Source organism: Myxine glutinosa, chromosome 1 (assembly GCF_964187855.1).
Source record: "Myxine glutinosa chromosome 1, kmMyxGlut1.1, whole genome shotgun sequence".
Classification (NCBI taxonomy): Eukaryota; Metazoa; Chordata; class Myxini; order Myxiniformes; family Myxinidae; genus Myxine; species Myxine glutinosa.
This window is the reverse complement of record NC_136261.1, coordinates 418742387-418765488: the sequence shown is the minus strand read 5'-3', so window position 1 is coordinate 418765488 and position 23102 is coordinate 418742387. Positions and strand designations below refer to the sequence as shown.

Sequence of the window (23102 nt, the reverse complement as noted above, 5' to 3'; positions counted from 1 at the left end):
ACATGGCACATACCACATAAAGGGGCCTTTTCTATGCCACTGCCATTTTTCCCAAGAATATATATGTATATATATATATATATATATTGTTGCAGTTTTGAGATGTGTACAGTGAGTAGGTCAATAAATGGTAAAGGGTTGCCCCCCATAGCTAGTCACACGAGCAACATATAGGCCCATTTGTCGTATAGTTATTTCTTAGTATGTGCAAGAATAGGCCATTTCCTCTCTTAGTTCTGCGTTGTGTAAAGACAGGAGAATAGGCCCTACTTCTGCAACCATTCTACCTCTGTGGGCGCAATCCATTCCGCGACCCATTTGGTTGTTCATTAGTCGAGTTAACACGAGGTAGGCCTGAGAAGGAGGGGGGTGGCGTCAAGGTGGCAGCGGCGTCAGGAGCTGACGGTAAGCGCAAGCAGCCAATCAGAGCTCGAGGGTGGTGGCAGCAGCGTGGCGTGATGGGCGTGGTGAAGAGAGTCTGGTGAGTTCCAGAGGGTGCGAGGGGCATAGCTATAAAGCTCACTGTGCGAAAGCCCTTGACAGGACTCGCAGAGGGGCAGCACTTGCAGAGGGAGAGGACTTGCAGAGAGGGAGCTTGATAACAGGATTCACAGAAGGACTCGCAGAGGGACAGGACTTGAAGCAGAAGGGCTTGCACTGAAGGACTCGCAGAGGCGCTTGGTTTGTGAACTAGTTACATGAGAAAGCATTCGTTAAGGACTTGAGGAGAGAACTTGCAGTGTACCGTTTGTTGAACTTGACCCTCGCATGGGAAAGCATGCACTAACCAATGCCAGGGAATAGAAGAAGAGGAGTTGACCGTGAATATACGTGGGCGCAGCCAGGCGCGTCGATTACGAACAGCGCATTTTCGGCCAAGCGAGTGAATGCGGCTGAATAACCACCAACCGCGCTAAAGTCCGCCCTCTACTGTTCGCCCCAATATTACCCTTTTGGTTGAGCAACACGATACGAGTTCCTGCCTTCGCCTACCTCCATCTTCGCGGGACATGCCGGGGACTGTGGAGAGCTGGATGAGGACCATCCTTGGATGCGCTGGGGAACACCTGCTCACCTGCAATACCCCGTGTGAGTGTGAGTGAGACGGGCCCGTTGTCCCTGGGATAATTAAGACTGTCTAAGCTGCTCTGTGTCTCTTCATCCTGTACTGTATATACGTGTGATAATAATTAAATCTATCTGTTCTTTCTTTCTTCCTTATGTGATAGTCTTCATGATTTCTCCATTGACTAAGCATGGCACGAGTAAAACCGCTTGAATCGGGGTCCATTAATAACAAGCGTTATGCCTAGGTCCCCCGTCGGTGATGTGATGTGAGTTGACAAAGTGGAAGACGCAGAAAACATGCTATGATATGATATGATATTTCGCTCACAAGGTTCAGACATACATGGCGGCGGCCATCTTGGATTTTGACGTGGCGACCCAATTTTCAATAGCGTTCTTCTTGTGCCTAGATACACCCAAACACCAGATTAGAAGTTGGTACTTCTCTTATTTTTCAAGATATTCATCTCACAAGGTTCAGACATACATGGCGGTGGCCATCTTGGAATTTGACGTGGCGACCCAATTTTAAACACCCTTCTTGCATGTGCCTAGATACAGCGACACACCAGATTAGAAGTTGGTACTTCGCTTATTTTTCGAGATATTTCGCTCACAAGGTTCAGACATATATATGGTGTCGGCCATCTTGGATTTTGACGTGGCGACCCAATTTTCAACAGCTTTCTTCCTTATGCCGAGGTACATCCACACACCAACTTAGAAGTTGGTACTTCGCTTATTATTCAGGATATTCATCTCACAAGGTTCAGACATACATGGCGGCAGCCATCTTGGATTTTGACGTGGCGACCCAATTTCAAACAGCGTTCTTCCTTGTGCCTAGATAGACCGACACACCAGATTAGTAGTTGGTACTTCGCTTATTTTTCGAGATATTTCGCTCAAGTTTCAGACATATATATGGTGGCGGCCATCTTGGATTTTGACGTGGCGACCCAATTTTCAATAGCGTTCTTCCTTATGCCGAGATACACCCACACACCAAATTAGAAGTTGGTACTTCGCTTATTTTTCAAGATATTCATCTCACAAGGTTCAGACATACATGGCGGCGGCCATCTTGGATTTTGACGTGGCGACCAAATTTTCAATAGCGTTCTTCCTTATCCCTAGATATACCGACACACCAGATTAGAAGTTGGTACTTCGCTTATTTTTCAAGATGTTCATCTCATAAGGTTCAGACATACATGGCATCAGACATACATGGCGGCGGCCATCTTGGATTTTGACGTGGGTTGCACCCACACACCAAATTCGAATGCGGTCCTTCGCTTATGCACGTACACACGCACGCCCAGACACACGGACGGAGGGGAAAACCATAGTCCCCTTTTCGCTCCGCTGTGCGACGGCGGACAATAACTGCCCGGATCACGTGAACGCAAACCGCTGGTGTACTCCAACCTCACGTGGTTCATGCGGGGCTTGTTTCCTCGCTTCCAGGGCAGCGCGGGGAATTAGGTACGAGCGAGAAGAGGTCCCGAGACCCTACTCCGTGTCTGTCCGGAAGGGACGTTGCAAGCCCCGGTTCCGCCAGGCCCAGTAAAGACAAGGGGACAAAACCCCCCTTGGTAGTGGGGAAGAAGGCCGGCGAGAGAACCGCAACAATATATATTGTTGCAGACACGACTTTGATGTTAAGGTGGGCCGAGCGGAATGGCCGTCGTGTCCGCACAAGTTACCCGATTATACTCGAACGTTGACCAGATCGCCCCACAGACCTTCAATCGGGAAATCTCTAAAGCGACCGAAAGAGAAGGAAAAAGAAGAAGAAGAAGAATACGGAGGAAGAACAGGTTTTATTATACACGCACAAGCAATGGATGGAAGAAGCAGTAACACAGCGAATCCTTAACTTACACTATTCATTTTTACTTAGCCCCAACACAAACGAACAGGACAGGACGTTCACACTTACTCAGGGGATAATTGCAGGCAGGTAAGCTTGAGATCGATCGCTTGGTCGGGAGCGCGCAGTTCGCAATCCCTCGCGGTTGTGGCGGGAACCCCTCCGTCGGGTATCCACCGCGGTAGACGTCCCGTGCTGGTTCGGCACACCTGCTCCCCTTCTTGGGTCGGGGCCGTCTCCCTCCTTTCAGCGCGTCTCTCCAAAGCTGGTCTCCTTGCCGAGTACCTCTCCTCTTTGGCTTGGAGCGTTTCGCATCTCACCGCCTCCCTTTGGTGCAGCCTCGTTGCTCCTCTCCCAGGGTCAGCTCCAGCTCCAGCTCCAGCTCCAGCTCTTCTCCAGTCATCTCTCATCTCTCATCTCCTCTAGTAAAGCAGTCCCCTGCAGTCGCTTTTATCACCTCCAGCGAAATCAAGCCGCCGACTCCGAGGGCACGCCTACCGGGTCACTCACCGCGGTGTTGATTGGCTGTTAGGGCTGGTTCACTCCTTCCCTCTTACGACGAGGTGGAGACACGCCTTTCTTCCCCAACCTTACCTCGTGGCCAATGGTGGTTTGAAGAAAACCAGCCAAAATGCGGAAGACAATTGGAAGGGAGGTTTTGGGGAAATTGGAAGGGCCTACGCTTATTTTGTTTGATACAATGCAAAGTCAATCTAGTGGGAAAACACATACTTAGCCTACATGGAAATAAGGAAATACACTATTTAAAAGATATATCGTGACCTGCGTGTATATTTCATGCAATTAACGAGGACGCTGACTGCGACCATTATTTACATTACAGGGTGGTACCGTACGTTTGTAACGTTCACATTGTAACGTTTCCATTGTAACGTTTTCACATTCATTACACTTCCTCCAAAATTGTTACACTTCTCAAAACCCATTACACTTCTCAAAATCGTTACACTGCACCCCCCTTTCTTCAGGTCCGTTCTCGGACCTACTAAACTTTAACTTAGTGTGACACGTAGGTGTAATTCCCTCTACAATTAACCTGACCCTGAGTGTGACAATTTTAAAACACAAATAAGTATGTCCCCCTATTGCATTGCATCCTGTCTAACAGACTCAAGCCCACAGCTAACCGAATTACGGAATTATTCTCAAACTATACATTTACGGTGGGGAGCATTATTTACAATGACGTGATTTCTTATTTACAACGCAACCCAGGACCTGTGTTTTTTTTTTTTTTCTTGTTTTTTTTAGGGAACAAGAGAAAGAAATTCCTGTTGGGAGGGAGGAGACAGCACGCATTGCATCGATGCACCAGTACCAATACCACCAAAGCACCCAAAAGCACCCAAACACCACAAAGCACCCAAAAGCACCATCCGGTGCGGTTACCATGGTTCATAATAAACACAACAAAACAACTGGTGGTGGTCTTCTCTTCCTCTGCTGGGCCGATGTTCTTCCCGACGTCTTCTGGCTTCATGCGGCCTATTTGGACATAATAAAAAGCACAACTTGTGTCCATTTTTATTTAGGGCCTCAGGGGCCAACTAAGGGTGGTCCACCTGTTTGGCATAGGTGCCACCTTACCGAGGTCCGCAAGCAAGATTCCCTGGCCACTATGGCCGGTCTCCAACAGAGGTGCCCTGCCCCAGAACCTGGGGTCCATCAAGTGGTACTTGGCCGCAGAACAGCGGTCCATAATGTGGTACATCAACGCAATGCATGCTGGTTCTGGGAATCTCGGGCGCACAATGGCCACCTCACGCACGCTCCCATCGGCACCCAATGGCGCACAGGTCATGTGGGAGACAAAAGAAAGACAATTGAGCAAGGGGTAAGGTCACAAGGGTACACGTCAATAAGGCAATGCAAGGTGAAATGCGTACGGAGGCCGAAGTGAGAAAGCTCGTCCCTACCGTAAGTCACCCCCCTGTCACCTATCCTACCCTTACCCCATATGTACAAAAATCTACCCATTTACAAATTCGTCACTACTGTCACGTCTTCCCCATATTTCCCCTATACCAAATTCGTCTCCACAATCCCGTTACTTCAAAATTTGCCATCACCAATTCATCATCAATCCTCATAAGGAGGGAGAGATGGAATTACTCACAATGTCACACCCACGTCATGATGTGTCTCACAATCCAAACATTTGCATCATAAAAAATAATCAAAACATGGCATGGTGTGGAGTACCTGTCACCTCAGGTGAGTGGATGCAGATGGTGCGAGGAGATCCTTCATCCTAACTATCCTCTAAATGTCTTTAACACACTTTACACTACCCGGGGTCTTTCCCTGCCAATCCATTGGCCAACTTACACTATGGGTTCTAATAACCAATTCCCATTGGCCAAACTGTGGTGCTCCTCAATTTGGGGTCTCACTCCCCCGATTCATCTCCCGGTGCTCTAGCACAATTTCTGGGCTGCGACGTGTACCTCTCCCAACAGGTCTACCCACCTGCACACCTCCACCACTGTAGTTGCCACCCGAGCTTACCTAGCTCCTCACCCTAACCTAACTACCTGGGGACAGCCCCTCTCCTGGCTCTGTCACCCCATGGTGCCCTCTGGCACTGGGCTACCCGGGTCCGTCCTCCGGATCCTCGGGCCCCATCCACAACAACTACTACCGGCTCCCAGAGCCCACCTGCGGCCTCACCTGGCCGACATCCTCCCAGTGGTGGAGTGCCCAAACCAACTACACACACTAACAGGCTACACGCCCAGCCATTTCCACAACACCAATGCACCCATCCACATACCATTCTGTCACCCGCACCACAGATGCCAATATCCAACCACTATTTACCTGTACCCTCTACCTAACACTTACACTACCCGCCCCGGGTATCCGTGATGGGGGTCCACTCTTCCCCCATTCACACCTTCGCACCATCCACTCCGCTCCACAATTTCCACCATTCTCACTCCACGACCATCCATTCCACTACTCCATACCATTTATTCCATACAACCATTTATTCCACACACCTGTCCTCCATTCACCTGTCGTTGCACACCTGTGCAATCATACCTGGTGCCACCTGCACCCTCCTTTCTTCCTGGACCATTTGGTCAGCACAACACGCAATCACCACTACTCCCTCATACACTGCTCCATTCACCTATTCAGTTGCACACCTGTGCAATCACACCTGTTCCATTCTCACCTGTTCAATCCTCACACACACGGCATCATCTCAGCTAACTACTCCCCTCTGAAACTTGCGCTTCCCAGTCGTCCCTTTAAACTATTGCGCTCCCACGTCATTATAATCCACACTAATCTACCTGCGTCCCCACTACAGGTATCAGTCGCTAACTAACCTTAACGTCACCTAATGTCATCTTCTAGGGCCCTATAATATAACCTAACCCACCCGGGCTAGTTTTCACTGCCATCACCCCATAAGCTATTGCTCCTTTGCCCCCCCTGTGAGGGATGGTGGATTTGCCATCCCACCACATCGGGGGTCTCTCACTACCAATTTCGCTCGTCCAAATCCAACAATTCAAAAATTTTCCATTTACTGCCAATTCTATTCACTTTTCTAAATTTCGTTTAAAATCACTATCACTATCACCATCACCCGTCTACTTATTACATCCTCTCGGTGCGCCAATTCACATCTACAGCCCGGCTTCGTACAGCCGAACACTGAACGCGGATTCTTTTGTGCTGGCGGCTGGATGCGTCCCGCATTCGGGGCAGGGGCGGGGGCTTACCCGGGCCGAGATCCCACGCATCAACTCGGCGTGGAGCCATCCAATGTCCCGATCTCGACCTGCCGGCACGTCTCAACAAAACGTGGTCGCCATAGCGACCCTTCCTATCCAGCCGCTCGCTCCCCCTAGTGGAGCCCGGCCGCGGCCGTTCAAAGCGAGGCCCAGCACGCACCGAGGGCCCGATTCGGCTATAAGTCGTTCTAAACTCTACCCCGTCTAACGTCGATGCTTCACCTGGACGCTTACACCCCGCAGCCCATTCCTTGCTCACACATCCAGCTGTGCCCATGCTCCTCGTACCTTTCCTTACACACCCAGGTACACCCATTCCACTCACAGCCTTGGTCACACACCTGACCACCGAACACTTCGGCACACACTCGTTGCTCGCACACCTCACCAATACACCGCTTCGCGCCCCTTTCTCGGTCACCTCCTTTGTGACGATCACAGGTGTGCTCTCACCCGCACACCCAACCACGTGCCTCACTACCAACTCAAATGTGCCTTCCCACACACGCTCTACCATTCCAGGTGTGCATCCTACCATCCCAGGTGTACATCCTCGCTCACCTGTCACAACCAACTCACGCTCCGTTTCACTCTCACTACTCTCACCTCCACTCTTGACAACGCACTCTTTCCTCATGCACCTGTCCGTTACACACCTTTCTCGCGCACACTCTCCCGTTACACCCTCTGTAACACTCACCACAGACGTACACTTTCTCGTTACATCCTCTGTAACACTCACCACAGGTGTACACTCTCTCGTTACTTCCTCCGTAACACTCACCACAGGTGTACACTCTCTCGTTACTTCCTCCGTAACACTCACCACAGGTGTACACTCTCTCGTTACTTCCTCCGTAACACTCACCACAGGTGTACACTCTCTCGTTACTTCCTCCGTAACACTCACCACAGGTGTACACTCTCTCGTTACTTCCTCCGTAACACTCACCACAGGTGTACACTCTCTCGTTACTTCCTCCGTAACACTCACCACAGGTGTACACTCTCTCGTTACTTCCTCCGTAACACTCACCACAGATGTACACTTTCTCGTTACATCCTCTGTAACACTCACCACAGGTGTACACTCTCTCGTTACTTCCTCCGTAACACTCACCACACCGCGCTTCCATGTACCCCCTCGCACACGCGCTCCGACCGGCTCACTCCTGTCGGCACACTCACTCCTCGGCGTGCACTTTTTCCTCACACACCCCATGGTCGGACATTCTCGCACACCTCTTTTTTCGCACACCTGACCTGTCACACACTTCACCAACGGCCTTTCACGAACACCCGGATCCAACCCAATCCCCAAGCCGACTGAAGCTTTCCTCACATCATATACATTGCCACTCACCTCCGTACTTCGTCTCCGCCCCTCCTTTGCCACCTGCAAACTCTTTATTTGGTTTGTGAGCACTTCATCATGATTTGAACACAGACCTTGTACATATTCCATGACTTCCTCCTTTATCTCCCTTTTAGTTTCCCTCCGTCTCTTCTTAATTTCACTCACCCCCTCTTCCACCTCCTCTAATTTTTCCTTTACCTCCTTCATCTCCCGGTGCGCCCCCTCTATTTCTTCCTCTAACGCCACCTTAACCGTTTCGATGTGCGTCCTCACCTCTCGGTCCTTTGTCTCCATTATCTCTGTCACCTCGTCCACCCTCATTGTCAGTTCCTCCCGTACCATCTGACATTGCCTCTGTGTCGCTATCAAGTCATTTTTAATTTCTTTTTGTGTCGCCTTTAACCCTCCGAGTACTGCAGTGTTCCTTTGAACCTGCTCCACTAACTTCGTTTGTCCCTCTGTCAGCTGCTCCACCTCCTCCGTCAGATCTTCTATTCCCCCTTGTAACTTAGCCGTATTATTTCTCACCTCTTTCTCTATACGCTTTTCGCCTCGCTTTACCTCCTCGCGTAGCCCCGAGACCTCCTCACTCACCCCTCGTTGTATTTCCTCCATCTGGTTCCCCATCTGTTCGATTTCCCGAGCGGATTGTTCCCCTATTTCCCGCAATTTGTCCTCCATCCTATTTTCTAACCCCATTAACCCATTTTTCACCCCCTCTAACTGATTCTCCTGGGCAGCCATTCTGTTTTCCACCCCCGTTAACCCATTCTTTACCTCTTTTATCCCGTTGTCTAACCCCTCAAAATTATTGTCTAACTTCGCAAATTTCTTGTCTAACTCCTCAAAATTATTGTCTAACCCCTCACTGGTACCCCTCGCTTCGTCCCTCATTACCCCCATTTGGTTTCCCATTACCCCCAATTGCTCATTCTGAGCCTCCATCCGGTTCCCCATTACCCCCAATTGCTCACTCTGCAGTTTGAGGGACGCCTGCATTTGCGCCATAAATTGCTCCATGAGGGCCTGCATTTGGGCCGCGCTCATTGGTTCCGCGACCGCCTCAACCACGTGCGCGAGAGCGCCATTTTGTGCGTCTGAAACCTCCGCAACCACATTGCCATTTTTCTCCTCCCTTTCCTCCACATACATTTCCCCGAGGTCCTGGGTCGATTCCACCCTGTCTATCTCTCCCACCGACATCCGATCGCCTTGATTGTCCATGGCGCGATCTCAAAATTCGGGTTTTGCTTTATAAAACAAAATAAATTTCGCCGTTATAATTTCGTCGAGCGCAGTAAACGCGCTCCGGATCGATTCTACCTCCCAACGTTTGGGCCTAACAACGCGCGGGTAACGCGCTCCGAATCGATTCTACTACAAATTTGGGCCTACTACCGCGCGGGAAACGCGCTCCGAATCGATTCTACTACAAATTTGGGCCTAATAACGCGCGGGAAACGCGCTCCGAATCGATTCTACTACAAATTTGGGCCTACTAACGCGCGGGAAACGCGCTCCGAATCGATTCTACTACAAATTTGGGCCTAATAAATTTAGTCCCGGGTTCGAATTCCACTCCTCGCCACCAATTGTTACCGTACTAACACAATTGGTGTCCAAAATTTGGGCTAAATAAATTTAGTCCCAGGTTCGAATCCCACCTCCTGACTACCAATTGTTGCAGACACGACTTTGATGTTAAGGTGGGCCGAGCGGAATGGCCGTCGTGTCCACACAAGTTACCCGATTATACTCGAACGTTGACCAGATCGCCCCACAGACCTTCAATCGGGAAATCTCTAAAGCGACCGAAAGAGAAGGAAAAAGAAGAAGAAGAAGAATACGGAGGAAGAACAGGTTTTATTATACACGCACAAGCAATGGATGGAAGAAGCAGTAACACAGCGAATCCTTAACTTACACTATTCATTTTTACTTAGCCCCAACACAAACGAACAGGACAGGACGTTCACACTTACTCAGGGGATAATTGCAGGCAGGTAAGCTTGAGATCGATCGCTTGGTCGGGAGCGCGCAGTTCGCAATCCCTCGCGGTTGTGGTGGGAACCCCTCCGTCGGGTATCCACCGCGGTAGACATCCCGCGCTGGTTCGGCACACCTGCTCCCCTTCTTGGGGCGGGGCCGTCTCCCTCCTTTCAGCGCGTCTCTCCAAAGCTGGTCTCCTTGCCGAGTACCTCTCCTCTTTGGCTTGGAGCGTTTCGCATCTCACCGCCTCCCTTTGGTGCAGCCTCGTTGCTCCTCTCCCAGGGTCAACTCCAGCTCCAGCTCCAGCTCCAGCTCTTCTCCAGTCATCTCTCATCTCTCATCTCCTCTAGTAAAGCAGTCCCCTGCAGTCGCTTTTATCACCTCCAGCGAAATCAAGCCGCCGACTCCGAGGGCACGCCTACCGGGTCACTCACCGCGGTGTTGATTGGCTGTTAGGGCTGGTTGACTCCTTCCCTCTTACGACGAGGTGGAGACACGCCTTTCTTCCCCAACCTTACCTCGTGGCCAATGGTGGTTTGAAGAAAACCAGCCAAAATGCAGAAGACAATTGGAAGGGAGGTTTTGGGGAAATTGGAAGGGCCTACGCTTATTTTGTTTGATACAATGCAAAGTCAATCTAGTGGGAAAACACATACTTAGCCTACATGGAAATAAGGAAATACACTATTTAAAAGATATATCGTGACCTGCGTGTATATTTCATGCAATTAACGAGGACGCTGACTGCGACCATTATTTACATTACAGGGTGGTACCGTACGTTTGTAACGTTCACATTGTAACGTTTCCATTGTAACGTTTTCACAGTCATTACACTTCCTCCAAAATTGTTACACTTCTCAAAACCCGTTACACTTCTCAAAATCGTTACAATATATATATATATATATATATATATATATATATATATATATATATATATATATATATATATATATATATATATATGTACTAGCCGAAACCCGTGGAACATCCACGGAAGGGAGGATGTGGTGTATGGATAGAGTGTACCATTATGGATGGCATAGGGGATTTGCTTGTCCGAGTAAGAGTTAGGAAGAAAGATGAGAATGAAGAGTGTGTATGTGAACAACGTATTTATTGCAATCTACTTAAATGACAACACTACGATATACTTTTGAAAAATGAATGGCTTCGTAATAGGAATCGGCATAGCACCATTCTGGGATTGTCCACTCAGCGGACGGCTTGCTTCGCCTTCACCCAGCAGACGGCAATAAGATGGCGTCATAAGATGGCGTCGTATCGGCAGTTAATCGGATGCTTTTGGGCCCCAACGTCGACTAATTCAGATTTTTCGAGTATGGCTGTATGTGATAAACAAAGAGCGCGGTTCGTAGATCGTAAATCCATTAGTGACGTGGGCATGGGGTCACTGGGTGCGGCGTAAAAGGGATAACAAAGTCGAGTCCTTATGCTATTATTATTATTATTATTATTATATATATATATATATATATATATATATATATATATATATATATATATATATATATATATACTAGCTGAGGTACCCGGCTTCGCCCGGGTTGAATAAGAATAAGACAAATATATGATGAAAAGAACATGTATATTTAAGAGCAATATCACAGTACATTTCCTACATGACGTTTTGTCAATTGTCAATTTCTCAAAACCTCTTGGTATACAACATTTCTGGTTTTCTTACTTGGTGCCAAGAAATAAAGATTGCTTGGTTTTCCAACCCTCGAGCAGCCCACGTACAGCTGGCCATGGGAAGTACCCGGCATTGCTGGGCGGGGGAAGGGAGGGGAGGGAAGGGGAGGGTAGGGTAATGGGGGGGGGAGGGGAGGAGAGGGGGGGAGAGGAGAAGAGGGGGGAGGGGGAGGGGGAGGAGGAGAGGGGAGAAGAGGGGGAGATTGGGAGGGGGAGGGGGAGGGGGGAGGGGGAGAGGGAGGGGCAAGGGGGAGGGGAGGGGAGAGGGCAGGGGGGGTAAGGGGGGAGGGGGAGGGGTAGGGGGAAGGGGAAGGGGGAGGGGTAGGGGGGAAGGGGAAGGGGAGGAGGAGGGAGAAGGGGAGGGGGGAGGGGGAGGGGGGAGGGCGAGGGGGGAGGGGGATGGAGGAGGGCGAGGGGGGAGTCAAGTCGGAAGTCATTGTCATCAATTGAATGTCGCATTTATTTTTTATTCCCTGTCAAATGGCATTGGGCCCGCATTCTGAACCCGGAAGTCGGAAGTCATTGTCGTCAAAGTTGAAACATGAACGTTACGAAATATGCTGATGACGTCATAATTTTAAAATCCGAAGGTTTTTTAAACATTTAAGGTGTGCTGTAGTTTCTCTGGGATGTACTGATTCCGAATATGAAGTTGAAAAACTAACGTTCCGAAATACGCCGATGACGTCATAATTTTAAAACGCGACGTTTTTTTTTTTAGTTGAGATTTTATTCGAATTCGAATCCCATTAAATTTCAACTGTTGGAAACAATAATTATTTCAATCTCCAACAGTTGAAATAATTATTGTTTCCAACAGTTGAAATTTAATGGAATTTGAATTCGAATAAAATCTCAACTAAAAAAAAAAACTGTTTATTCGTTCTTGGCACGAAAAAATGGCGCGCATTTTGTCATTATGTGCGACTTTACGTCACCCCTACGGCCGTGAAAACATTCGTTTTCCTCAACAAATACATTTAAAATAAATACAATAGTACATAAATTAACAATAAAAGAAGCTAAAAAACAATTTAAAATACAATAAAAAGCACATTAAAAATATATAAATATGTACGTACAGTATACTGTACGTACGCACAACCACGGGATCGGAAAGGGGCAATAGCGCCGCCACAAACTACACCATGGAATTGCAGCTGGCCCGGTTTTTTAAACCATTGGTATTAAAATACAAAGTAGCCTATAACCACCAGGATTTTATGCTGATTCCGAATCTGTGTCTAAAACTTTTCTCCGATGTGTAGTTCTTGAGTTATAAGCGGACATCCAGACAGACACACACACAGACACTCCTCCTTTATATATATAGAGATAGATATATATATATATATATATATATATATGTATATATACATATATATATATATATATATATATATATATATATATATATTGTTGCGGATATGGGATTTGGCCTCCATCCATATCCGCTTGTAAATATTCCCCTATTTCCCCAATACTCCCCAACTATCCCCAATCCCCCATTCCCTAGTCCCATTGTCTGTAAACAACACTCTGTAGCCCCGACCTTCCCCTTTTTCCCCCATTAAATGTCGTGCCCAGGTTCACCGCATCTCACGTAGACAACTATAGGACATCTTGCTAGTTATTCTTAGTCTATGTCAGTTAAGGACTCGTTTCCATTAATTCTGACTCTTCGTTGCACCAGAATGTGATTGTATGGCACCAGTAGTAAGTTTAGGACCTCCCAATACCTCCCCGCATCTCTTCTCATGAAACAACAACACCAACAACAACAACAGCGGCGCGGGGAGTGCGCGTCCTCACTCCGGCTTGGTTAGCCGCCATTGACCATGTGCTCCGACGGGGTTACCCCTCAGGGGCTGACTGTCAGCTCCTCGTCAAGGGCGGAGCCCGGTAACCCCCCACGCCCAATAAGAAGCGGCGGACCGATTCCATCTGGGGCGGAGCTAACGAGCCGAGGGCATGTCACTCCCCGCTGGACAAGCGCAGGAAGACGGAGGTGACGTCAGATGCGCCTCAGCTACGAAGGAGAAAGGACGTCACCTCCTAGTGCAGAGAGATACCTCCCGCATCTCCGGACCGGACCGGGTCGATTCTGCCCCTGAGCCAAGGTGCACCTTGAGCCATCGACTACCTGCCCCTCCTTGCCATCAATCCCTGTGTGAGTCAGTCTTGTCCCGTTTGTCTGTGGTCTGTCGGGGCTAAGATAAGACCGTGTATAAGTGCCCACCTTTCTGTGCTGTACCTCTTGTGCCATGTAATCTAAACGTTCTGCAAACCCATATTATAACCTCCTCCGGAGGTCTTGAGAACTGTACCCCTGGTGTCGTGTCATTTAACCCAGCCGTTGTGTCCTTTCCTTCATTGATTTAGCGTAGCGCGATTCGGCCAACGTTCGAGTATAATCGGGTAACTTGTGCGAACACGGCGGCCATTCCGCTCGGCCCAGCATAACATCTTAATAAGTCGTGTCCGTAACAATTGGTTGTCAGGAGTTGGATTCGGACCTGGGACTAAATTTGTTAGGCCCAAATTTTGGAACACCAATTGTACTATTAGAGTAACAATTGGTGTCGGGAAGTGGGATCGGTCCCGGAGCGCGTTTCACGCGCTCGAAATTATAACGGCGAAATTTAATTGTGTTTTACAAAAAAAAATAAAAACCCGAAATTTGAAAGTCGCGCTATGGCAGACCAAGACGGCTGGGTTCCGGTAGAGGAGAGTGAGGCAGGGTCGATCCAGGACCAAAATGAGGGACATGAGGAGAGCGAAGCAGTGAGGGTGGCAGGGCCGCAAAATAGCGTCGTCGCGCACGAGGTTACGGGCGCGCAAAATGGCGCCTCGCACATGGCCACGGCGTCCACGCCCGCGACCGTAGTAGCGCCGCTGGTAGATTTGAACCTTTTTTTATACAAATGAAGGCCCTTATGGACAAGAATAGCGAAGAAATGGAAAGCAGAATGATGGGGGTAATGGGGAACCGGATGGATGCTCAGAGTCGTGTCCGTAACTTCACGTGCCTTCGACACGGTCTGGCACCCCGCTCTGCTCACCAAACTCTCCTCCTTTGGTATCCATGGAAATCTCCACGCATGGCTGGCGGACTTCCTCTCTAGTCGTCGTCAACGTGTGGCCCTGAATGGGTTTCTCTCATCTCCTCTTCCTGTTCAGGCTGGAGTTCCCCAAGGCAGTGTTCTGGGCCCCGTGCTTTTTCTGGTCTTCATCAATGATCTCTCTGACTCTCTCGAAAATCCTCTCTATCTCTTTGCTGATGACTCCACTCTCTGCCGCTCCATTCCTCTTCCCTCAGATCGGCAGTCTGCTGCCTCCTCACTCTCTGAAGACCTGGACAAAATCACAGACTGGTCAAACAAGTGGAACATGTCTTTCAATCCTGACAAATCTCACACTCTTACTATGTCTCTCCGAAAAGATCGACTGGACAACCCTCCCATCTACTTTCTCAACAATCCTCTCCAAGAAGTTCTGTCGCTCAAGATTTTGGGTCTCACTATCTGCCATGATCTTTCTTGGGAAAACCACATTTCCAAGCTGGCCTCCAAAGCCAGTCGCCGACTGGGCATCCTCCGTCATGCGAAGTCCTTCCTCGGCACACCTGAGCTCCTCACCACATACAAGGCTTTCATCCGCAGCTCAATGGAATACTGTTCTCCCCTATGGGCCGGTGCTCCTGCCTCACACCTAGCTCGGCTTCACGCTGTTGAAACCAAAGCTTTCAGAATTATTGGAATCTCCCGCGATGAAGCTATCTCTGAGGGCCTTTCACTCACTCACCGCAGGCAGGTAGGTGGTCTTTCTGTCTTCTACCGACTCCTCTCCGGTCTTGCACCCCCAGCTCTCTCTGTGCTCTGTCCCCCAAATATTCCTACAGGTCGCACAAGATCTGCCAGCAACCCTCTGATGGTTAAACTGCCGAAATCTCGGCTCTCTGCTCACCTTCACTCTTTCATTCCTCTTTTCTCCCGCCTCTGGAACAAACTCCCTCACTCCCTTCAATCCCACTCCTCCCTCCAGGTCTTTAAAACAGCTGTTCACCACCATCTCTTATCTTCCCCCATCCAAAACCTTGATCTTTTCTACCCCCGCTAATTCACCCCAGATCCACCTTGTTTGAAATTCCAACTTCTTTCCTGGAAGTCCTGGCAGTGTCCATATGTTTTATACCTCTCCCACCGCCCCCTTCCCATGCCCCCCCCCCCAAAGCCAATCGCCCTCTCTCAGATCTCTCGATGTCTCCATGTCTCTCGGTCCCTGCTCTCAAATGTTGTGTTTGTGTCCTTCCCCCTCTCTCCACATCTTGTCTACCGCTCCCGATGATATATGTTTTATGTGTCGGTTTGTCTTTCTGTGTGATTAATGTTCGCTCTTTCACGAGCCTCGATCTTGTATACAAAAAAAAAAGAAAAAGAAAAAAAAAAAAAAAAGAGAGCGATTGGAGGGCCAAATGGGGGTAATGGGAAACCAAATGGGGGTAATGGGGAACCGGATGGTAGCTCAGGGTGAGCGATTGGAGGGCCAAATGGGGGTAATGAGGGATGAAGCGAGGGGTACCGGTGAGGGGTTAGACAATAATTTTAAGGGATTAGACAAGAAATTTGGGAAGTTAGACGACAAATTTGAGGGGTTAGACAACGGGATAAAAGAGGTGAAAATGGGTTAATGGGGGTAGAAAACAGAATGGCCGCTCAAGAGAATCAAATGGAAGGGATGCAAAAGGGGTTAGAGGGGTTAGAAAACAGGATGGAAGGCAAATTGAGGGACATGAGGAACCAAGCGGAAAGGGAAGTTAACCAAATGGGGCAGCAGATAGAGGGGGTCAGAATGGGGGTAGAAACCAAACTGGATGCTCACAGGGAGGAAATGGAGCAGATGAGGGTGGCATCTGGGCAGGAGATGCAAGTGATGGGAGAAGAGATCAGAAGAGGTGTGAGTGAGGAGGTCGGAGGAGTGCACGAGGAGGTGAGGCACTGTAAGGAGCACATGGAGAAGGAGGTGAGAAAGGGGACTGTAAAATTGCAAGGGGGCATAGAGGACCTGACGCAGGAGGTGGAACAGCTGTCGGAGGGACAAAAAGGACTAACGGAGCAGGTTCAAAGGAACACTGCGGTATTAGGAGGGTTAAAAGCGACACAAAACGACATAAAAAACGACTTGATAGCGACAAAGAGGCAATGTCAGATGGTACGTGAGGGACTGACAACGAGGTTGGACGAGGTGACAGAGATCATGGAGACGAAGTACCGGCAGGTGAGGACGCACATGGAAACGGTCAAGGTAGCCTTGGAGGACGAGCTTGAGGAGACGTACCGGGAAATAAAAGAGGTGAAACAGAAATTAGAAGAAGTGGAAGAAGGGGTGAGCGAAATTAAGAAGCGACGGAGAGGGGATAAGAAAGAGATAAAAGAGGAGATAAAAGAATTGGTCCAAAGTCTGTGTTTGGATCGTGATGATGTGCTCATTAACCGGATGAGGGATTCGCAGGTGATGGAGGAGAAGCGAAGAGGAAGAGGACCCGGTGTAAGTGGTGACCAATATGGTCGTGCGTATGATGCGCCAGGTGATTTAATGAGCTTGGGGGTCGAGATGGACCCGGGTGTTCGTGAGAGGCCGTTGGTGAAGTGTGCGACAGGTCTGGTGTGCGAAAAAGGAGGTGTGCGAGAAAGTCCGACTCTGGGGTGTGTGAGGAAAAAGTGCATGCCAAGGAGTGAGGGTGCTGGCGAGAGTGAGTCGGTCGTAGCGCGTGTGCGAGGGAGCACATGGAAGCGCAGTGTGGTAAGTGTTACAGAGGGTGTGACGGGAGAGTGTGCGCAGGAGTGTGCGCGAGAAAGGTGTGTGACGGACAGGTGCATGGGGAAAGAGTGCGCTGTCAAAGGCAAGGAAGAATGCACGCCTGTGGTGAGTGTTACAGAGGGTGTGACGGGAGAGTGTGCGCAAGAGTGTGCGCGAGAGAGGTGTGTAACGGACGGGTGCATGAGGAAAGAGTGCGCTGTCAAGAGTAAGGGTGAGTGCGCTGTCAAGAATGGAGGTGAGAGTAGTGAGAGTGACAAGGAGCGTGAGTTGGTTGTGACAGGTGAGCGAGGATGTACACCTGGAATGGAAGGATGCACACCTGGAATGGTAGAGCGTGAGTGGGAATGCACGCTGGAATTGGTAGTGAGGCACGTGGTTGGATGTGCGAGTGAGAGCACACCTGTGATTGTCACAGAGGAGGTGACCGCGGAGGGGGCGCGAAGAGGTGTGTTGGTGAGGTGTGCGAGCGACGAATGTGTGCCAAGGTGTTCTGTGGTCAGGTGTGTGACCAAGGCTGGGAGTGGAAGGAGTGTACCGAGGTGTGTAAGGGAAGGTACGACGAGGAGCATGGAAACGGCTGGATGTATGAGCACGAAAGGGGTAGCGTATGCTTGTAAGCATCCAGGTGAGGCATCGACGATAACCGGGTTAGAGGTTAGGTCGACTTTTAGCCGAAGCAGGCCCTCGGTGCGTGCCGGGCTTCGCGTGCCGCGAGAACCAGCGGGGATCCGAGCCACGGCGGGTTCGAAAGGACCGCCGTGCGCAATCCACGCTGGGCCTCGCGTGGAGCGGCCACGTCCGGGCTCCACTAGGCGGAGCGGGCAGGCCGATAGGAAGGGTCGTCATGGCGACCACTTTTTGGTGAGACGTGCCGGCAGGTTGAGAGTGGGACATTGGATGGCTCCACGCCGAGGTGGTGCGTGGGATCTTGGCCCGGGTAAGCCCCCGTCCCTGCCACGAATGCGGGACGTATCCAGCCGCTGGCACCAAACAACCCGCATTCATTGCTCGGCTTTACGAAGCCGGGCTTTGGACAGGAATTGGCGCACCGAGAGGCATTAGTGAGTAGACTGTGTGATGAGGATAGTGATTTGGCCCCAAAATTAGAGAAAAACAAAATTTGATGATTGGCAAAGGATTGGCAGATGATGGGTAGTGATTGGCAAATTTTTGATTTGTTGAAATTAGGTGTGCAAAATTGATAGTAGGACCTCCCCGATGTGGAGGGATGGCAAATCCACCATCCCTCACAGACGGGGGGCAAATGCGCTATAGTTTATGGGGTTGATGGCAGTGAAAACTAGCCCGGGTGGGTTAGGTTATATTGTGTGTAGGGATCGAGCGAAGATGACATTAGGTAACGTTAAGGTTAGTTAGTGACAAGGATACCTGTAGTGGGGACGCAGGTAGATTAGAGTGGATAATAATGACGAGGGAGCGCAATAGTTTAAAGGGACGACTGGGAAGCACAAGTTTCAGAGGGGAGTAGTTAGATGAGATGATGCTGTGTGAGAACTGGACAGGTGTGTGGAGCAGTGGATGAGTAGTGAGTGTTGTCGATCAGCGCGAATGCGCTTGGGGAGAGAAGGGTGCAGGTGGCACCAGGTGTGAGAGCACAGGTGTGCAAGTACAGGTGTGTGGAATACATGGAGTATTGGAATGAGTGGTGTGGAGAGAGTTGGAGTAAGTGGTACGGAGTGGTGTGCATGGTGCGAAGGTGTGGATGGGGGAAGAGTGGACCCCTTTCACGAGTACCCGGGGCGGGTAGTGTAAGTGTTAGGTAGAGGGTATAGGTAAATTGTGGTTGGATATTGGCATTTGTGGTGCGGTTGCAGAATGGTATTGTGGATGGGTGCATTAGTGTTGTGGAAATGGCTGGGCGTGTAGCCTGTTAGTGTGTGTAGTTGGTTTGGGCACTCCACCACTGTGAGGATGTCGGCCAGGTGAGGCCGCAGGTGGGCTCTGGGAGCCGTTAGTGTCAGTGGGGCCCGAGGATCCGGAGGACGGACCCAGGTAGCCCAGTGCCAGAGAGGGCACCGAGTGGGGAGAGCGCCAGAGGGCCTTCCCCAGGTAGTTAGGTTAGGGTAAGGAGCAGGTAAGCTCGGAGGCAACTGCAGTGGTGGAGGTGTGCAGGTGGGTAGACCTGCTGGGAGAGCTACATGTCGCGGCCCAGAAATTGTGCGAGGGCACCGGGAGATGAATCGGGGGAGTGAGACCCCAAATTGAAAAGCACCACAGTTTGGTCAATGGGAATTGGTTTTTAGAACCCATAGTGTAAGAGGGCCAATGGTTTGGCAGGAGAAAGACCCCGGGTAATGTAAAGTTGTTAAAGTCATTTAGGAAATAGTTAGGATTGATGAACCTGTCGCACCATACGCAGCCACTTACCTGTGGTGATGATGATGATGACTCCACACCTGTGTTTTCTTTGTTCTGTTGCAGGAAATGAGAATTGCTGTTGGATTGGTGAGACGCATCACGACGTGGATGAGACATTGGGGTGATTCCATCTCTCCCTCCCTAGGAGGGACTGATGATGAATTGGTGATGGCAAATTTTGATGAGAGTTGGAAATGGCAAATTTGATTGGTTAGGAGGGAGAGAAGACGAATTTGGTTTATGGGAGGAACGGGGAAGACAGTAGGGACGTTTGTTGATTTGTAAAGTAGATGTTTATGGGTAGTGTTATGTTTTGTGGATACAGTAAGGGGTAAGGGAGGGGCAATGTAGGTTACCTGGTGGGGGGGGGGGGCGTACGGTAGGAACGTACCTGTCTCACCTGGTTCCCATGTGCCCCTAGTGTGCATTACCCAATGTTGCGTGCACTTTTGCGCCCTTACCACCTTACTCACTGGTCCTTCTTCTTTTGTCTCCCACCTCCGAGGATCTAGCTTTGGGGCAGAGAGAGAGGAGAGAGAGGTGCTGGCTCCGCAGTTGTGGGCCTGCACTTTCGTTGCTTGCTGCCGGGATCGATACACCATATGGACCGCAATTTTTGTGGCCGCCCACCATGGACCGCAGTCTTTTGCGGGCAAGCACCACCCGTTGATGGACATATGGGTCAACGTGGCACCGATGCCATACAGGTGAACCACTAATAGTTGGCCCCCTGACACCACAATACAGAAATGGACGCGGTTGGCGCCTTTCTTTATTTTTAAAGAAGCAAGAAGGCCAAGTGCACCACATGAAGGCAAGACCAGCGGCAGAACATCGGCCGGCTGCGACACCACCGGTGATTGTTGAACACTTTATTGGTGCACCGGATGGTGCTGACTGTACATGATGGGGTGGTGCTTTTGGTGCTTGGAAGGGGTGCTCTGCACATTATTAAAGGCCGTAGGGCCACAGAGCACTCGTGGGTTGGTGTATCGATGCTGGCATGCGTGCTCTCTCTATGCATAACATCTGCATGTGTTCCTCCAAAAACAGGTCCTGGATCGTAGTGTAAATATCAGTGTAGTCTTGTGTAAATAATGCTCCCTACCGGCTGTATGTTTAGTTTGAGGATTCTTTCCGCGATTCGGTTATCCTGTGGGTGTGTTTCTGTGAGGAGAAGGGTGCAACGTCGCAGGGGGACATATTTACTCATTTGTGAACATCTGTAAAACTGTCGCACTCAGGGTAGAGTTAATAGTAGAGGGAACTACATCTGAGTGCCACACTAAAGTAGGTAAAAATTTATCGGGTCGGGACGCCCCGAGGTAGAGAAGGGTGCAATGTTGCGGATATGGGATTTGGCCTCCATCCATATCCGCTTGTAAATATTCCCCTATTTCCCCAATACTCCCCAACTATCCCCAATCCCCCATTCCCTAGTCCCATTGTCTGTAAACAACACTCTGTAGCCCCAAACTTCCCCTTTTCCCCCCATTAAATGTCGTGCCCAGGTTCACCGCATCTCACGTAGACAACTATAGGACATCTTGCTAGTTATTCTTAGTCTATGTCAGTTAAGGACTCGTTTCCATTAATTCTGACTCTTTGTTGCACCAGAATGTAATTGTATGGCACCAGTAGTAAGTTTAGGACCTCCCAATACCTCCCCGCATCTCTTCCTCATGAAACAACAACACCAACAACAACAACAGCAGCGCGGGGAGTGCGTGTCCTCACTCCGGCTTGGTTAGCCGCCATTGACCATGTGCTCCGACGGGGTTACCCCTCAGGGGCTGACTGTCAGCTCCTCGTCAAGGGCGGAGCCCGGTAACCCCCCGCACCCAATAAGAAGCGGCGGACCGATTCCATCTGGGGCGGAGCTAACGAGCCGAGGGCGTGTCACTCCCCGCTGGACAAGCGCAGGAAGACGGAGGTGACGTCAGATGCGCCTCAGCTACGAAGGAGAAAGGACGTCACCTCCTAGCGCTGAGAGATACCTCCCGCATCTCCGGACTGGACCGGGTCGATTCTGCCCCTGAGCCAAGGTGCACCTTGAGCCATCGACTACCTGCCCCTCCTTGCCATCAATCCCTGTGTGAGTCAGTCTTGTCCCGTTTGTCTGTGGTCTGTCGGGGCTAAGATAAGACCGTGTATAAGTGCCCACCTTTCTGTGCTGTACCTCTTGTGCTGTGTAATCTAAACGTTCTGCAAACCCATATTATAACCTCCTCCGGAGGTCTTGAGAACTGTACCCCTGGTGTCGTGTCATTTAACCCAGCCGTTGTGTCCTTTCCTTCATTGATTTAGCATAGCGCGATTCGGCCAACGTTCGAGTATAATCGGGTAACTTGTGCGAACACGGCGGCCATTCCGCTCGGCCCAGCATAACATCTTAATAAGTCGTGTCCGTAACAATATATATATATATATATATATATATATATATATATATATATATATATATATATATATATATATATATATATATATATATATATATACATACAGTCACGTGAAAAAGTAAGTACACCCCATGTAAAGTTTTGACTTTTTCAACATATTTCAACATACAGCTATTTGATCTTCATTTCAACAATATTGATAGATAAAGGTGATATAATACAACAACTATCATGAAACATTTACATTTTGTAGGCCATTGTATAATTTAAATAAACATAAATACAAATTTTGCATGTGGAAAAAGTAAGTGCACCCCAACATTTATCACTACTTCAAATACCTAAAATTAGAATCAGGTGCACCAGTTCAGGTGCAAATGATTAGAACATTGTTGAAGAGGATCTTGGAGGAACCTGTCTTATTTAAACATCAGACATTTCGTTTGGTTTGCTCTTTGTTGCTGCAGTGTGCGGGGTCACCATGCCTACATCAAAAGAGCTCTCTGAGCCCTTCAGAAAGAAGGTTATAGATCCCTACGAGTCTGAGAAGGGATTTAAAAAGATCCCCAAACAATTTGAAATCAATCATTCGACTGTCCGGAAGATCATCTACAAGTGGAGTAGATTCCAAACAACTGCCAACTTGTTCAGGCCAGGCCGCCCCAGCAAGTTCAGCCAGAGAGTAGACCGTAAGATGCTGAAAGAGGTCTCGAAGAACCCCA

The 23102-nt window shown here is 49.5% G+C and overlaps 1 protein-coding gene across 5 annotated transcripts in view; it reads left to right on the top strand.

The window, feature by feature from the left end:
* LOC144888257 (E3 ubiquitin/ISG15 ligase TRIM25-like) overlaps positions 1 to 23102 on the top strand; it is a 1054438-nt gene that overhangs the window by 700444 nt on the left and 330892 nt on the right. The window lies entirely within an intron of this gene.